This window comes from Cupressus sempervirens, chromosome 8, assembly GCF_028749045.1.
Source record: "Cupressus sempervirens isolate cs-2001-9-10 chromosome 8, ASM2874904v1, whole genome shotgun sequence".
Taxonomy (NCBI): Eukaryota; Viridiplantae; Streptophyta; class Pinopsida; order Cupressales; family Cupressaceae; genus Cupressus; species Cupressus sempervirens.
The window spans coordinates 155110583-155126593 of NC_143125.1; positions in this window are offsets into that span (position 1 = coordinate 155110583).

Below are 16011 nucleotides of genomic sequence, written 5' to 3' on the forward strand. Positions count from 1 at the left end.
CATATCCAACAAAAAACTTAACTCATAAATCAACTTCTTCTCAAACTATTGTCAAAATTTTCCTTGTATTACCAAGTGTTAGTAAATTTCCAGTACTTACCTAGTGATAACTTAGTTATTACTGAGTTGTAGGAAACTGTAAAACATGCAGATCAACTTGCAACACAAATAACATTCACACAATTTTGAAACCAATGTTTAACATGGAAACCCTATTAAGAGAAAAACCACCTACGAGCAGCAACCCAAAAATATCACTCTTCTGAAGTGATCTTTGTTAGGAGACTACCTTGTTAAAGGTTACATACACTTTGTTAAAGTGACCTTATTAGAGGATTTTACCAAAAGATCATCTAGACCTTATCACTCCTTGTCTATAACCAAAAAGAGTGACCTAATTTGTGTTGGAGTTGAGGAAAGCCAACTTTGAAGATTCCCAAGATCACCTACATGCGAGAACCTGTCAAAGAGAAGCTAAGAAGAGGAAGAGCATGGAGCAAGGAAAAAACCCTAAACGGACATGAGAGATCACAAGAATGTAAACACAAGAGAAAAATGTATTTACAATATACAATATGTGATATGTGATGTTATGATAATACAATGAGAGAGCCCGCTTATAAAGAGCTCATGGAAGCTTGTAGAACAAGCTGGAAGGTGGTAGAAGATAAGCTTGACAACTCAGCACAAATCCACAAAAGGTGGAACATGCTAGAAGGGAACAAACTCCCATGTTGTCAATAACTAACCACTACATGCATTAAATACAAAGTATTAAATAAATGCATGGACCTAAGTAAGCTTAAGTAATAGAATAAATAATTAATAATTAATTATTTACTCTAACACCCCCCCTTAAGTGCAACTTAGGGAAATGCCTTAAGCTCACAAAACTAAGATGAATGCAGGATGGGTCCCAGCAACGAGGCCATGTTAGGTACCCAAGTACAATGCAAAGAAAATGCAACCTCTGAAAACGAGGAAAGAGAGAAAACCACGTGGGAAAAACCGTCCCCCAAAAAGAGGTAACCTAGTGAAGAATTGAAGAAGTCTCCAACTAGGGGAATTGTCCCCTAAAACAGGAACAAGGAGTGATCATGAAGAGCATCACTGAAGCATGAAGAAGCCACAAATCTGTCAAACTGCTAATCTAAAGAACCTCCATGGAAGAAGAAGGCACAAACCGAGCATGTCTATATGGTAGATGATCCATCTCACCAAAATGCATAGGTAGCCAGCCACTGCAATCACCTTGTATATAGGATCAACCATTGAATACATAGTTCACACTATCAAACCATTGAACCATGGATGCATTAGAACAACAGCATAACCCCCCCTTAATGTAGACAGGGTGTGATGACAAGCAACTGAGAAAGTGGGCCAAAGTCTCCTGCAAACGAACCAAGAACGAGGAGAGAGGAAAAGAGGTACAAACACCTATAAAGACACGATCAAACGGACTCTGCATGGGGCTAATGCCATGGAAGGGACACTCACTTGATAAAGGAAGAAGGCCTAAAATAGAAAACAACTATCCCCCCATGGTACTTTGTAAAAATAGTGCAAGTATAGCTGACTCAAAACAACGTTCATGATCCCCGAAATGTAAGAGTGGCACTTTATCTTAGTGCGATACAAAAAAATTACTTCAAAATGATAGCTATAATGATCAAAACTGAAAACAAGCTGAACCAAAACAAAGTAAAGCTAAAAACAAGAGAAACCATGACAAGAAAATGATTGTCGGGCCTAAAACACTCAAAATATCCACCATATAGCTAAAACACCAAAACTATGATAGAAAGAGAAAAGGCAAAAAATGAAGAAAAAAGACCACATTTCTGAAAAGGTGATAGAACCAGCTTTCCAAAAATATAAAGTTTTCAAAAAAGAGCATGGGACGCAAAAGATATGCTTGCCGGAGTCAAAAAAGGACTTCGGACTTTGACTGAAAAATAGGCAATAAAAAAGCATCAAAACTAAAAAATACCTACACCAAAGTCTCCGTCTCAAAACTATCTTTTCGGCGCTTCTTTCGGATTGGAAAAATACCTCCGTATGCAAAAGTTATGGCCAAAAAACCACAAGTAGGTCCAAAATAACCTAGAAGGAGAGTGTAAGCAAGGCTGATGACATCATGTTGACATCAGCAAATAGCTAGCTTAAATTTGATGGCATGCAGCTCATCGCAGCAAAAAAGAGGGGGTGACGTGGCAGGGTCCACATGGTACCCAGGCCACGTGTCACCCGCAGAGCTGCTGACGCGACCTGCTAACTGTGCCGAAAAAGCTGATGCAGGCTGCTAACGGGACTGACACCTATCGAGCAGATGCTAGCGACAAAGGAGATGGGCGAAGCGGAGAACAGGCAGAGCGAACTACAGAACCACCGAGTGGAGGAGGGCAGCACCAGTGGAGGTGTTGGGAAGGAGCGGCGCCGGAGTGGCCCGCCGGTGGCGCCGAGCCGCAACGGCTCTGCAGCGGCGCTGCTGGTGGCAACGGTCAGCGAGCTACGCGGCGGCAGCCGCTAGGTGGTGTGGTTGTGGCCTCCCGATGATGCACCCTTTTAATATTTTTTTTAAATTTTTTGCTGCTGAAATTGTCTGTACAGTCCGTACGGAAGCCCCTGATGAAATTTTTTTGCCTCCCGAAGCTCTATCTCCAAATTTGACAAGTTTTATATGAATCCTGACTGCAAACGGCCTTTTGGATCTAATGGTGATGTCCATTTGGGCTGAAAATGCTTCAAAAAATTGTTGATCCCCTGATTTGAAGAAAAAATGCATAAATAAACTAGGGTTTGTGACTCCAAATCATGGCTTCAAAATTTCTTCAGCAAGCTGCAGCAGGAAGGCTCTGATACCATGTTGGAGTTGAGGAAAGCCAACTCCGAAGACGTGCAAGATCACCTGCATGCAAGAACCTGTCAAAGAGAAGCTAAGAAGAGGAAGAGCATGGAGCAAGGGAAAAACCCTAAACGAACATGAGAGACCACAAGAATGCAAACACAAGAGAAAAATGTATTTACAATATACAATATGTGATATGTGATGTTATGATGATACAATAAGAGAGCCCACTTATAAAGAGCTCATGGAAGCTTGTAGAACAAGCTGGAAGGTGGTAGAAGATAAGCTTGACAACTCAGCACACATCCACAAAAGGTGGAACATGCTAGAAGGGAACAAACTCCTGTGTTGTCAACAACTAACCACTACATGCATTAAATACAAAGTATTAAATAAATGCATGAACCTAAGTAAGCTTAAGTAATAGAATAAATAATTAATAATTAATTATTTACTCTAACAATTTAAAGGACTTACAAACACTAAGTTAATCAATGTTACCATAAAGGATTTCACTAACTTGTTAGGTCCACTCAATACTTACAAGATTTTTTCTATAATGGTTAAACTATAAATAGTGTAAAGTCATTTGTAAGAATAAAAACTATCTTTCTTGATAAGATCTTTGGTCTTTCTCTTTCTTTATCTTTTACTCACTCTATTGATTCTGTGTTTCACAAACTCCTTTCTCTTCTATCCTCTTAGCTCTACTCAGATTACTTGGATCAACACTTTTTTCTCCTTCAAAAACTTAGCATTCCACAACAACCTTCAATTATATATCTTTCAGCTTTAGCAACTCTCGAGTAGAATAACAATGAAATCATCATCCACTTCAAACCATCAACCTAGAACTATCATTTTCTCTACCTTAAATATATTTCTCAATGCTTCTAGATCCTTCCATCTTTTATCGCTTAATCAAAATCATCAATCTTAAGTTTTTAGTTGAATTCCTTCATATGGTGAATTTAGACACATAGAAAATATAACTTGACATAGAAATTTGTGTCTTTCCTTATCATTCTTCAAATTCCTTCGTTAGATCCTTCTTGATTTTTCTCAATCGTTGATCTTGCAAAAAACTTTGACTTATACAATAGACCTTCTTAAACTTTCCAAATTTCTATGAAAAATTAGCCTCAGATTCTAATCTCTCAAACTTGTTCATTTGGATATCACTCAATAAACATTATATTTACTCAAGAAACATATAACTTAGTTAATACTAACTTGCTTGTGCAATACTATATTCTTCCTTCCTCTTTATAATCATTTAGGCAATAATGTAGTCACTCTGTGAATACAATCTCCCTTAATAGACCTTGTGAATCAGATAAGATTGTGAACTTCAACATATTGTAACAATATGTGATTGTAGAATAATCAAACCAATAGTACATGATCATTGTCCAAATCATTGAAGTACCAATTGAATACCTTACATAAAAACTCTATCTATATCATACTTTCTTCAAATCCTCTTCATCAATCAAATGATATGGTACTTTCCTAAGTTAGCATAATGTCTAGCCAATTAAGACTTTGATATCAATGACAATATAATAATTGATATGACTCTTTTGCATACATTCATAGCATCATAAATGAAAATATCAGTTGGGAATAACAATCTACCCATTTAGCATTAATGGAAACACATAACGTAAGATTTTACATTACAAAACATTACATAAGATAATAAATGTATGCATTGTTGGCAACACAACTTTGCAATTTTGGTGCTTCAAACTGGTACTCAATCTATATCTTCAGTAGTAACAAAACTTCAACTTATTTAATATTACTCTCCCTTTGACTATGATCTCTTATTCAGGTTCATTCTTTTGGCTTCATCATTTAATTATTCTATCTATTCAACATAGTCTCCCCTTTGTTACTCTTCTCCCCATTTTTCGGTGTATTCAACATTTCCTATATTCTCCCCCTTTGGGTATGTTCTCCCCCTTTGAAAATAATGCCAAAGGTCATTATAAATTTCAATGTGAAACTTATAAAACCTTGTAATCACCTTTGTACCTTGCATGTACATGTTTCATCAGATTCATCATAGTTAACTTCACAACTTCAAAAAGTACTCCTAAAGTGTGAAAACTTTTGCATCAACTCCATAAGATATTTCAATTTATTCATGAATTGATGTAACATGTATCTTTACTTAGTGAATTTTGAATAGGGGTAGGACCCCCATTTTACCTCTTAGATACTCAAAAGCATCATTAGGTAATGGATTGGTAAATATATCAATAATTTGCTCCTTAGACTTTACATACTCGAGCCTTACTTACTTTTCTTGTACCTTCTCTCTCAAGTAATGATACTTGATAGATATGTGCTTTGTCTTTGCATGCATCACAAAATTTTTTGATAGATTTATAGCACTTATGTTATTACAGTATACAGTGGCAGGCTTGGTAACTTCCTGTTACATTCCTTCCAACAATTGTTTGATCCATACAATATTTGAAAAATTGATTGCAGCAACAATGTATTCAACTTCAACAGTAGATTATGAAATAAAATTTTGTTTCTTTCTTATCCATGTGATCAAATTTTCTCCAAAAAGAATGCTCCTCCACTTGTGTTGTTTCTATCATCAATATTTCTAGCCCAATAAACATCTGTGTAGACTTTAAGATTAAAGTCATCTTCTTGTTTATACCATAAGCCATAATCTACTATTTACTTGAGATATTGGAATATCCTTTTCACAATAGTCAAATGTGTTTCCCTTGGATTAGATGAAAATATTGCAACAATTCCAATAGCTAGGGCAATATCCACTCTACTATGTACAACATAATATAACTTTCTAATCATAGATTTATATCGTGTCTGGTCAACCTCACCAGTAGTGCCTTCCTTTGACAAATTCAATCTAGTCACCATAGGTGTACTAACTATTTTGGACTCATCCATCCCAAATGTTTTCAATATTTCCTTTACATACTTGGATTAAGTAACATAAATACCTTTTTTTGTTTGACATACTTGTAAATGAATGAAATTTTGTATCTCTCCAAACATTGACATTTCAAATTTAGCACTCATTTGATCAAAAAATGACTTACTCAACATATCATTTCCTCCAAATATTATGCCATCAACAAATATTCCAGCAATTAATAGCGTATCTTGTGCTTCATTATTCAGATATAGATTACCATTTTTACTTGTTCTAGAAAATCCTATCTTGATCAGATAAGAGTGTAACCTTTCATACCATGCTCTTGGGACTTTCTTCAATCCATATAATACTTTTTTCAACTAGCAAACCATGTTAGGTTCTTTCCAAGTTCAAAAAATCCTTCTAGTTGTTCAATGTAGACTACCTCTTCAAGTATTCCATTCAAAAATTCAGGTTTAACATCCATTTAATATACTTTGAGTTTCTTGTATGTGGCATAAGATAATAGAGTTCTTATTCCTTCCAATCTCACAATAGGTGCAAAAGTCTCACCATAGTCAAATCCTTCTTCTTGGGCATAACCTTTGTAAACCAGTCTAGTCTTGTTTCTTACCACTTCTCCATTCTCATTCAATTTGTTTCTAAAAATCCACTTTGTTCCAATCACATTCTTATCAGCATGTCATGGTAAAATTTTCCATTTTTTTTGCTTCGTAGTTTGATCAATCTCATCATCCATAGTACTATCCAATATTTATCATTCAATGTAGCTTTAACTGATCTAGGCTTGTACAATTTATTTGAGCAAGAACACAAGATCAAGCTTACCTTCATACAATAAAATGGCATTTGATCAGGGAAGATTAGCCAAATTGATGGTTAGAGATAGTGGCATCAAGAATAAATTTATTTCTATTCAAATCATGCTATTACCCCATTTGGAGATAATTCAACAAGAATTATCGGTGGCTCAGAATCTTACAAGGAAAGATCCACATCTTTCAACTATAGAGAGCCTAATTGATCTAGCTACTCAACTAGAAATTCATACTGAAGTCATGGAATTAGAAAGAGGTAGATGGTATCAAAGATTTAAAGAAATTTTAGCAAGTCATCAAACATTTTTGGATAAATCCAAGCTGATCCCTACAAACCCCAAATCATAAGTGTCAAAAACAAGGGGGAAATATGACTAAATGAGGAAAAAATATCCTATAGTATATACTCAATGGAGAATAAGATCATATAAAAAATTAAGTTATTAGATGAGTCAACATCAAACATGTATCTATTATATAGTAGATTTAGCATTTTTAAAGACCGAATCACCATCTCAGGGGGAGTGTTATTTTTATGTCTATTTTTTATTTTGTATGGATTGCTAAGTCATGACAAAGTGTTTTTTCCACTAATGCCAAAGGGGGAGATTATTAATCTCTAAGCTAAAGTTTCCTATTAGTTTCCAAAACTTAGTAATTTCCAAGGCAACCTTGGTCAGACATCACTATGACTGAGCCATCTAGAGAAGGTTGAGATACAAAGGACTATCTTTTTTCACTACATGTCGAGCAAGTCAAAGGTTGTTAAGCACCCTAGTAGAGACCAATTCAATATACATGTCGAGTAAAATAGTGGAGACTAAGTGACATAAATATAAATTAATGCCAAGTGAGTCATCATATGTCAAGAGTATAGAAGTCGAGAGACATCATAAATATTAGTTATGACCGAGTGTCAGAACATTCAATTTTCAAGTAAACTAGTTTTGACAGATGAGTTTGTAATGACACAAACACATATGTAAATCATTTTAGCCAACTTCTAAATGATATTTATAAATTGTAGAGACAGTTAAGGAGAAGATTACACATTTTTTCAAAAGGTATTAATCCCAAGAAAATAGTTTTAATCAATCAAAAAATCAAAAGGGTAAAACAAAAAAAGGATGAAATGTGGATTGTTGATTAAGATATAGAACTTTCTATGATTATCTTTTTAAGAAGGGTTTTACCCTAAATAATAATTGAATCAAATGGATGATGGATTATGGAATGATGTAAATGGAAGCAAGATGAAAGAGTGAAGGAAAGAAAAATCTTAGGACATAGCAAGGAAGACAAAGTCAAATAAGAAGATTAGATAGAGCAACCTAGCAGTGAAGGATAGAACAAAGCATATCATATGAGGAGATCATTTTGAGATATTGAAGAGAGGAGATCCATAAATAAATTTTAGAGAAAACCAAAGGAACAAGTATTGAGATACTCTAACAAATAAATCAAGGAAAATATCTTAACAAAGTGGTTTTAACATACCTTATTTAAATCTCCTAACTGAGTTCTTACTTCATTATAAGTGTTAAATCCTTTAATCAAGGTGATATCTAGCTATCTTGTAAATCTCTTAATAGGGTAGACCCCTCATAATGTAGATCATCAAGAGTGATCAAAAAGTAGCCCTAATAGGTGAACTTTGTTATTGAACTAGTAAAGATTTGTAGGTTTCATCCCCACCCCAATTTTACCTTCATCTTGAATTGTTTTTGGGTTATCAAAATGTTTATGTTATGTATTTATGTTTTCATGGATGTTATCCTTAGATGGATTTCATTTTAGTATTACAATGTATGAGCATATGGTTTGAGATCTAAGATATGAGATTGATTAGGAGTTAATACAATTAATGTGATGTATTGTTTAAATGGTAAAAAGTTTTATAGATCCTGATTCACACCACCCCCCCCCCAGCTTCAGTATCTTGTTTCCTAATAAGACTTCCAAAAATTGGTATCAAAGCTCAATTCTCTTGAAAGAAGTCTAAAAAATTGAGAGTATAGATATTGGATATGGAGGAATACAAATTGTGAAAGATCATTGAGAATCAAATGATTGAAATCTAGATCATACGATAACTTGAAGGAGCAAAAGAAGAGTTAAGGAAATCTTTAAAGAAAAGGAAAGATATGGTCATCCAACAGAATGACACACTATATAAAGAATTTTATGCCAAAGGATTGCTTAACAATGGAAATACTAATGACAGTGATGCACTACTAGCAGATCTATTAGAGAAGAAGAACATTCTAAGTAAAGAAGTTTGAGAACTCAAAAGAGAACAAGAAATTCAATTAGTAAGACTATGTGAAGTGATTGAACAAAAGAGGAAATATGAAGAAGATAAGATCATGGCTGAAGAAGAAAAAAGATAAATGGCTACTGGACTTGAAGAAAGGTCATTTGGTGTGCAAAAGCTTACAAGAAATCAATTGGACGTGATGAGCCAGTTGTTACTTGCAAATTAGGAGTCGAACAGAAGGGACATAGAGATCACAAATATGAGATCATAGAGTAAACAACTAAGAAATGAGTTGAGATCTAAGAAAGAACTTCTTGAAATAATAAACAAACCAATTGAAGCTATTAGATACTTTGAAGAACTAATGAGATCACCAAGGTCATCTAGTGATACTTCTGGTCTAGGACATAGCAAGCACTTTTCATCTACTTGAAAAGGAGAGTCATCAAAGTATGGAGAGAAAAGAAATGTAAAATCCAAAGGAAAACATACTTGTCATTATTGTGGTAAACTTGGACACACAACAAAATTTGTAGAAGAAAAAATGGTATGCAAAACCCTAAACCTAAGTGTACTAGTAATTGTTTTAATTGCAAGAAACAACGACACCAAGCACATGAATGCAAGTCAAAGACAAGTGATCTACCTATTGCACCTAGATTTGAAGGACATTGTTACAACTATCAGAGTATGGACATACAGCTCAAGAATGTAGATCCGAAGAAAAATCCAACCAGACATCTAAAGGGAAAACACATGCACCTAAGCAAGGTAACTCTTACAATTGGGATTACAACACATGGTATAATTATTATTATTATTATTATGGAGAGTATGGACACATTCTAGAAAATTAATTAAGACACATTTCAGAGGAAATTACATAGAAACCTAGTTTGTTTCAGTTGTCTTAAAGTTGGACATGTTAGTAAAAATTGCAGGACCCAAGCACCAGAACCAAACAATGAAAGAAATAATGGAAAAGGAAAAATTGAGATGAAAAAATCATGGAAAAATATAGTAGAATCTTGAGGTAGTGGAGCAAATAAAGTTGAGGTCACCCAATCCAATGGATCAAGAGATAACACCTCATCTAACTAAGCAGAAAGTTATGTAAGGGACTGTATACTTCAAAGATATATCATACATCAGTTCCTAATGAGAAATGTGATTAAAAGTTCATACCAGCATGAATCAAGATGCACAAGGAGAAATCTAAGAGAAGAATTGGGCAATGGAATAAGTAACACTATCAAGTGTTGAGAATCAATAATATAGTCTATATTTACTAAGCATTGCAATCTAGACCAAGAGCTTACATCGACTGAGCATATGTATTGGCTAAACCAAATGATATTAATCAAGCAAAGTGATAATGATTGAGTAGTTGAATGGAAAGAAACATGAATACAATGTGAAGATCGAAACAACTATTATGCACCTACCTAAGTACTACACATTTATTGCAGACCTTAATGGGAAAGATTGAAGGTATATATCAAATTTTGGTACTCATTTTCATTTTACCAAGTGATTTTCAGTGCACAAATGATTTAAAGGTGATTAAGTTGATTTCAACAACATAACAAGCAAATCACAACATGTTGTTGACAAAATTGGAAGAACTCAGAAAGTAAAGTTTAAGTGTTGAGTTAAGTTATTTTTGAAGTTGTTGAAGCAATTTTTTTCAAACCCTAGTTTGGAAATGACATCCCATGAATATGTATCTATAAAAGAAATGTTGAAGGAAAGCAATGCACAAATTGTGAGGAATGATTAGTGTGCTCCACCAAACTTCAAGAAGTACCCTAACATTGTATTGACTAGTGATGAATCTAGCACCCTATCATCAATTCCACCAAAAGTGTTAATGATTCATGATGAACAATCATGTAATATGTGCAAAGTGGTACAAATTAGAGATTATGAACTTCAAGAAATGTATGAAAAATTGTATGACAATGGAGTGTTGAGAGATGAACATAAGATTATTGCCAAGAAAGAGCTTACCCATTCCCCAGCCTTTTTGAAGGTTTTCAAGATTGAATGGATAAATATTATGTTGAGTAGAGTTTAGGATATGAAAATATGGTTAGAAGGTGGACCAATCAAGATTAACAAGGCTATCATTCATCAAGTTATAGGTTACCCTACTTTGGACAAACTAAAGACAATGAGGTGTGTTGTGAAAGATGTCATTGAACAATTGATAAAGGAAAAATGGAACGGTCGTGGAATAGTAATCAATAGAATTAAAAATCTAGTTATTGAATTTGCAATACGTGTGATTACACATAAATTCTATCAATGTAGATGACTAAATAGTGTTCCTTGCATTGCATTAGACCTAGGATATAAGATTGTAAAGAAAGATCATGGTTATGATCTTATTGAGCTATAACTACAATAACTATCTAAGAATCTTGGAGTGATAAGGAAGGTGAAGAATACTTAATATAAGTTCAAATCCTTACTTGTTTGTATATTTTTCTATGTACAAAATTCATTCCCTACTGTCAGCACAATTTCATGGGACAGGAGTAGACTAGAAATTGAGCAGATAAGTGACCTTATCAATCAATTGGGAGAAAATATTGAGGCGATAATGGACTTCATCACTTTGAATAATTCAAGAATAAGATGAAAAATAGGATGAGGATACCTAATTTAATGGTAGATAATTATTTTTTATGATATATGTTTTGTGGTAGATAGAGATTTAATCTATGCATAGGAAGTCCTACCAAGCGTTGCATGGATAAGGCCAATGTAATATGAATTTAATATTGATGAAGTTACAACACTAGTGGCTACATTATTATCTAAAGAAATTTAAAAGAATGTCAAGCCATTCAATATTTATGAGACAACCAAGATTAAGATGTTAATGGAAACCAAAGTGCCCAAGATAGATAGGAAATGAAAGAAAATGATCAAAGATCTTGAGAGAAAATTTGGCATAGGTCAAATTCAAATAATTGAAGGAAAATGGGAGGATGGGAATCTAATGAAGAAGCTGAAGCTGAAGAATCAAAGGGCAAAGAGCTAGTCATTGTCGAGTCCAAGGTAACAAAACAAAAGAAAGTAGTGATTGCTGATCAAAAGGTAAAGGACAATATAAAGAAAGGTGTGAAGAATTTTTTCACACCACCAAAGTCAAAGTTGAAGAAAAGTGTGATCACAATATCAAAGGAAACTCATTCCCTGACTACAAAAGAAAAATTAAGCCCAACAAAGAGGAAGCATACCAAAACACCAAAGCAAAGCTTAGTTAAGAGGTCGAGGAGAAAACTGGTCATTACACCTGATGAGGAGGAAGCTAAAGAAGAAGTTTAGTTTGATGATTAGAGAAAAATTCAAATTGTTCCTAGGCTACCTTCGATGACTATTGACTAGGTATGTGAGAAGATTAAAGAATTAGCTAGTATAGAAGCATTCAAGACAATTAATTATGATTCTTTAAATAAAGATGATCAAGTGAAGCTTGAAAAAGATATGATGGATATGATGATATAAAGTTTAGGTATACACACATAGAATTAGGTGAAGGCATTCCAAAATATTTGTATAATAAATTAGATGTTAAGCGAAAGTGGGCATTATCCACTAAAAGATAGATAAGGGAGACCACTTTAGCACAAAGAAAGCTTGACTTGGGAAAGACACATATGTCTATAGCGCTAAAAGATTTTGTAAAGAAATTTATACCTAAGGATAGGGCATATAAAATTTTGAAGATTAAAGCTCATGAATTTGGAAAAAATAGCATTCTTATATGGAAGGAAACATTTAGATTGCTTTTTTCATTGGTTGATAAATAAGAAGAGGAAAAAGGTAGAGATGCAGTAGAGCCAGAAGAACAAGATGAAGAAGAACTTGCAAAGCTAGTATAAGAGATAAGAAAATTGGTAGAATGGAGTGAGCAATAAGATTTTGTCACTATTAACGACATTTTTGATTCATCTCCACTGAATCATAATGTATTAACTGAGGAAGATTTGAAAAATGCTATACCATATGCCTCAAATACCTCTCTACCATGCACCAATCCAGTGTTGCTACAAATACAAGATTATACAAGGATTGAAAGTGCAAAAATTGATGATTTTCAAGTTACACTATTTATAGTTACTTCTGACATGAGTGTCAAGTAGCAACGCAAGGCAATAATTATGTTTCCACAATGTCCTCATGTCCTAGTGGGCCAAATAGATAAAAAAGAGGCAAAAGAGGAGAAAGAGTTGGTAGAGAAACCCAAAGAACAAGAGGCTATTCAATATCTTATACAACAACCAAGTATCATTCCAACAGAGAAATTAATTGTTACACATGTACAAAAGGTTAGATCAATTCCACAGGAGCCAAGACATACATCTATATTGAGTGCAAAAGGAAAATAATTATAGATATTACTACCTAGTGATAGCACCCCTCGGTCATATATTGTGGCACAAAAAGATGTTACACAAAAGGAGATAGTCAATTTAGATGAGGTCATCTAACTTCCTATGTATGACATGAATAATATGACTCTAGAACAGATGCAAGAGTTACAAACTTTGTTAAGTCTCAAGATAAAGCAAGAATGGTTGAGAAGAGAACACAAGAAGAAATAGGTATTACATAGTATCAAGGATATTTTTATTGATGCTTTTGAGATTCACTATGTTAATGAACAACATAAAATTTTGGATCAACTAGTATATATAGTTGACAAGGTTCAGACAGAAGATATAGAGACCAATGACAAATTGATGAGATGGTTTGAAAAGAAATTTGAGCACAACATTTTGCAGAAAGTCTCAACTAAATTTGCAATTAGGATGGTTGATCTTTCTAGCCTTTCCAGTCAATTTGAAGGAATTTTGAAAGCAATTCATTCTTTGTATATTAAACTTTGTGATGTTGAGTTCTTCACATTGGAGAATCAGTGTTCAATTGATTTGATATAGGTAGATATAAAGGAGTATACAATTTCTTAGAGGAAGAACATAAGTTCAAGCTCACCTTCATACAATAAAATAAAATTTGATTAGGGAAGATTACTTCAATTTATAGCTATAGATAGTGGCATCAGGAATAAATTAATTTCTATTCAATTCACGTTAGTACCCCATTTGGAGATAATTTAGCAGGAATTATTTGTGGCTCAGAATCTTAAAAGGAAAGGTCAACATCTTTCAATTTTAGAGAGCCTAATTGATCTAGTTGCTTAGCTAGAAATTCATATGTCATGGAATCAATAAGATACATATGGTATTAAGGACTTGAAGCAATGTTAGCACATCATCAAACATTTTTGGACAAATCCAAGCTGGTCTCTGCAAACCCCAAGCCATAAGTATCAAAAACAAGGGGGATTATGACTAAATAAGGGGGAAAATCCTAGAATATATACTCAAGGGAGAATAACATTAGATTATAAACCAAGTTATCAAATGAGTCAGCATCGACATGTATATACTTGATGTAGGAGCATCCTAGGCTTGCCTACAATCCTGCATGTTTGGAGGGATTTTGGTCAAGTGTTGAGGAGCATCAACCTTGGATTTTGGTGGAGTTATGTTTTCATTTTTAGGGATGTTATGGAGACACATTGGGAACCTTTCCTCTTTATTTCATAGAGATTGGATGGATTGAGTTGAAGTTTGAGCTGTTTGAACCTTGCTGCTAAAACTGTGGTTTTTTCTGGTTTTTGGGTGCCTGTTGTTGGCTATATAACTAATTTTTCACATTGAATGAGAGGCTTCACACTTCAAGGATTAAAGAGAACCTAGATTACTTCCTTTTTTAAATGGAAAAAGTTATAAATCCTTATAAATTGGGAGATACGGCAGTTCTCCTAGAGTATCAATTTCTGGTAGTTCTACGTGATAGTTTTTTGTGCTTGACTTTCGGGATGGATGTGCACTTATCCTTAAGGATTCAACCTTTTTGAATTTAAGGGGTTTTAAAAGACCTAAAGTTATACCTATGGTTCAAATAATGAGTTCTAACTCAATTAGAGCTAAGAGATATCACAATTTTACTTGAATATTGATTTTTGGACATTTAATTGTTGTTGCAGACTGACTTGTGGCATTTAATTTATGTATGGGTATTTAATTTGTGTTCTAGGCTGAATTGTAGCTTAGATTAGTATAATTAGGGGTCTTGTGGAGTCTTTTAGTAATATTGAGTTGGGGATGAAATGAAGGATAGATGCAAATTTGAAGAGCTAGAGATGTGACTTAGGAACTAGAGGATCTCTTGGTGGACCTAAGGGTACAAGTGTGAATTCTTCTTGGTGTTCTTATCCAGTTGTGTATCTAGACTATCTGAGATTGGTTTTAAAAGTTGGATCTTGTTGGATCTTACAAAATTGATTTTGTAATTTTTTGTTTATATTTGGCCCTAACGCGGAAGGCCTTACAGTCAGGCATATTGCATGTAATCAAGTATGTTTTATGAATAAATTATTGTAAATTGGTATCAAATCTTGCATTATTGCTTCTTTTGTTGTGTTTCCACTATGTGGTTATATAGCTAGGGGCTAGAAAATCTCCTTTGGGGATTCCCCTACCTTGTGTTGCACCAACTAGTATTACAACAAAGGTTGTTCCTAAGTGTGTAGATAGATCACCGAAGTTGAGGCAATTTGCACCAGGATTTGGGTTGAAGAAGTAGATCTGAGTTGATCTTAATCTATTGGTGGATTTTTTGCTTAAGGCTTGCTAAATTTTTGGAAGATGCCTCCAAGAAGATTGGACCCTAGGTTGATTGATGATCTTAGTGATGTTGTGGAAGAACTGATCTTTAAGACGATGAGAGTAGAATTTAGATCTAAGATTGCATTGATGAAGAGTGACAGAATTGCTGAAATTGTAAGTGCTTTAGGTGGTGTACCTAGACATGTGGGTACTAAAGATGGTTATGAGGAAGCTGTTGAAGACTTTGAATTTGCTAAATTAAGTGGTGAGGCCAGAATTGATCATATGGAGAGACCTATGGGAAATAGGGTTGGTCAGTTTGCTCAACTTGGATCTCTGTTGAAGCTGAAGCATAAGATGGAGGTTTATAATTTTTGGGTACTTTGAATCCTGAAGACTTGATTGATTGTATTGGTGAATTGGATGACTACTTTGAGCTTGATGATATTGAGGATCCACTCAGAGTA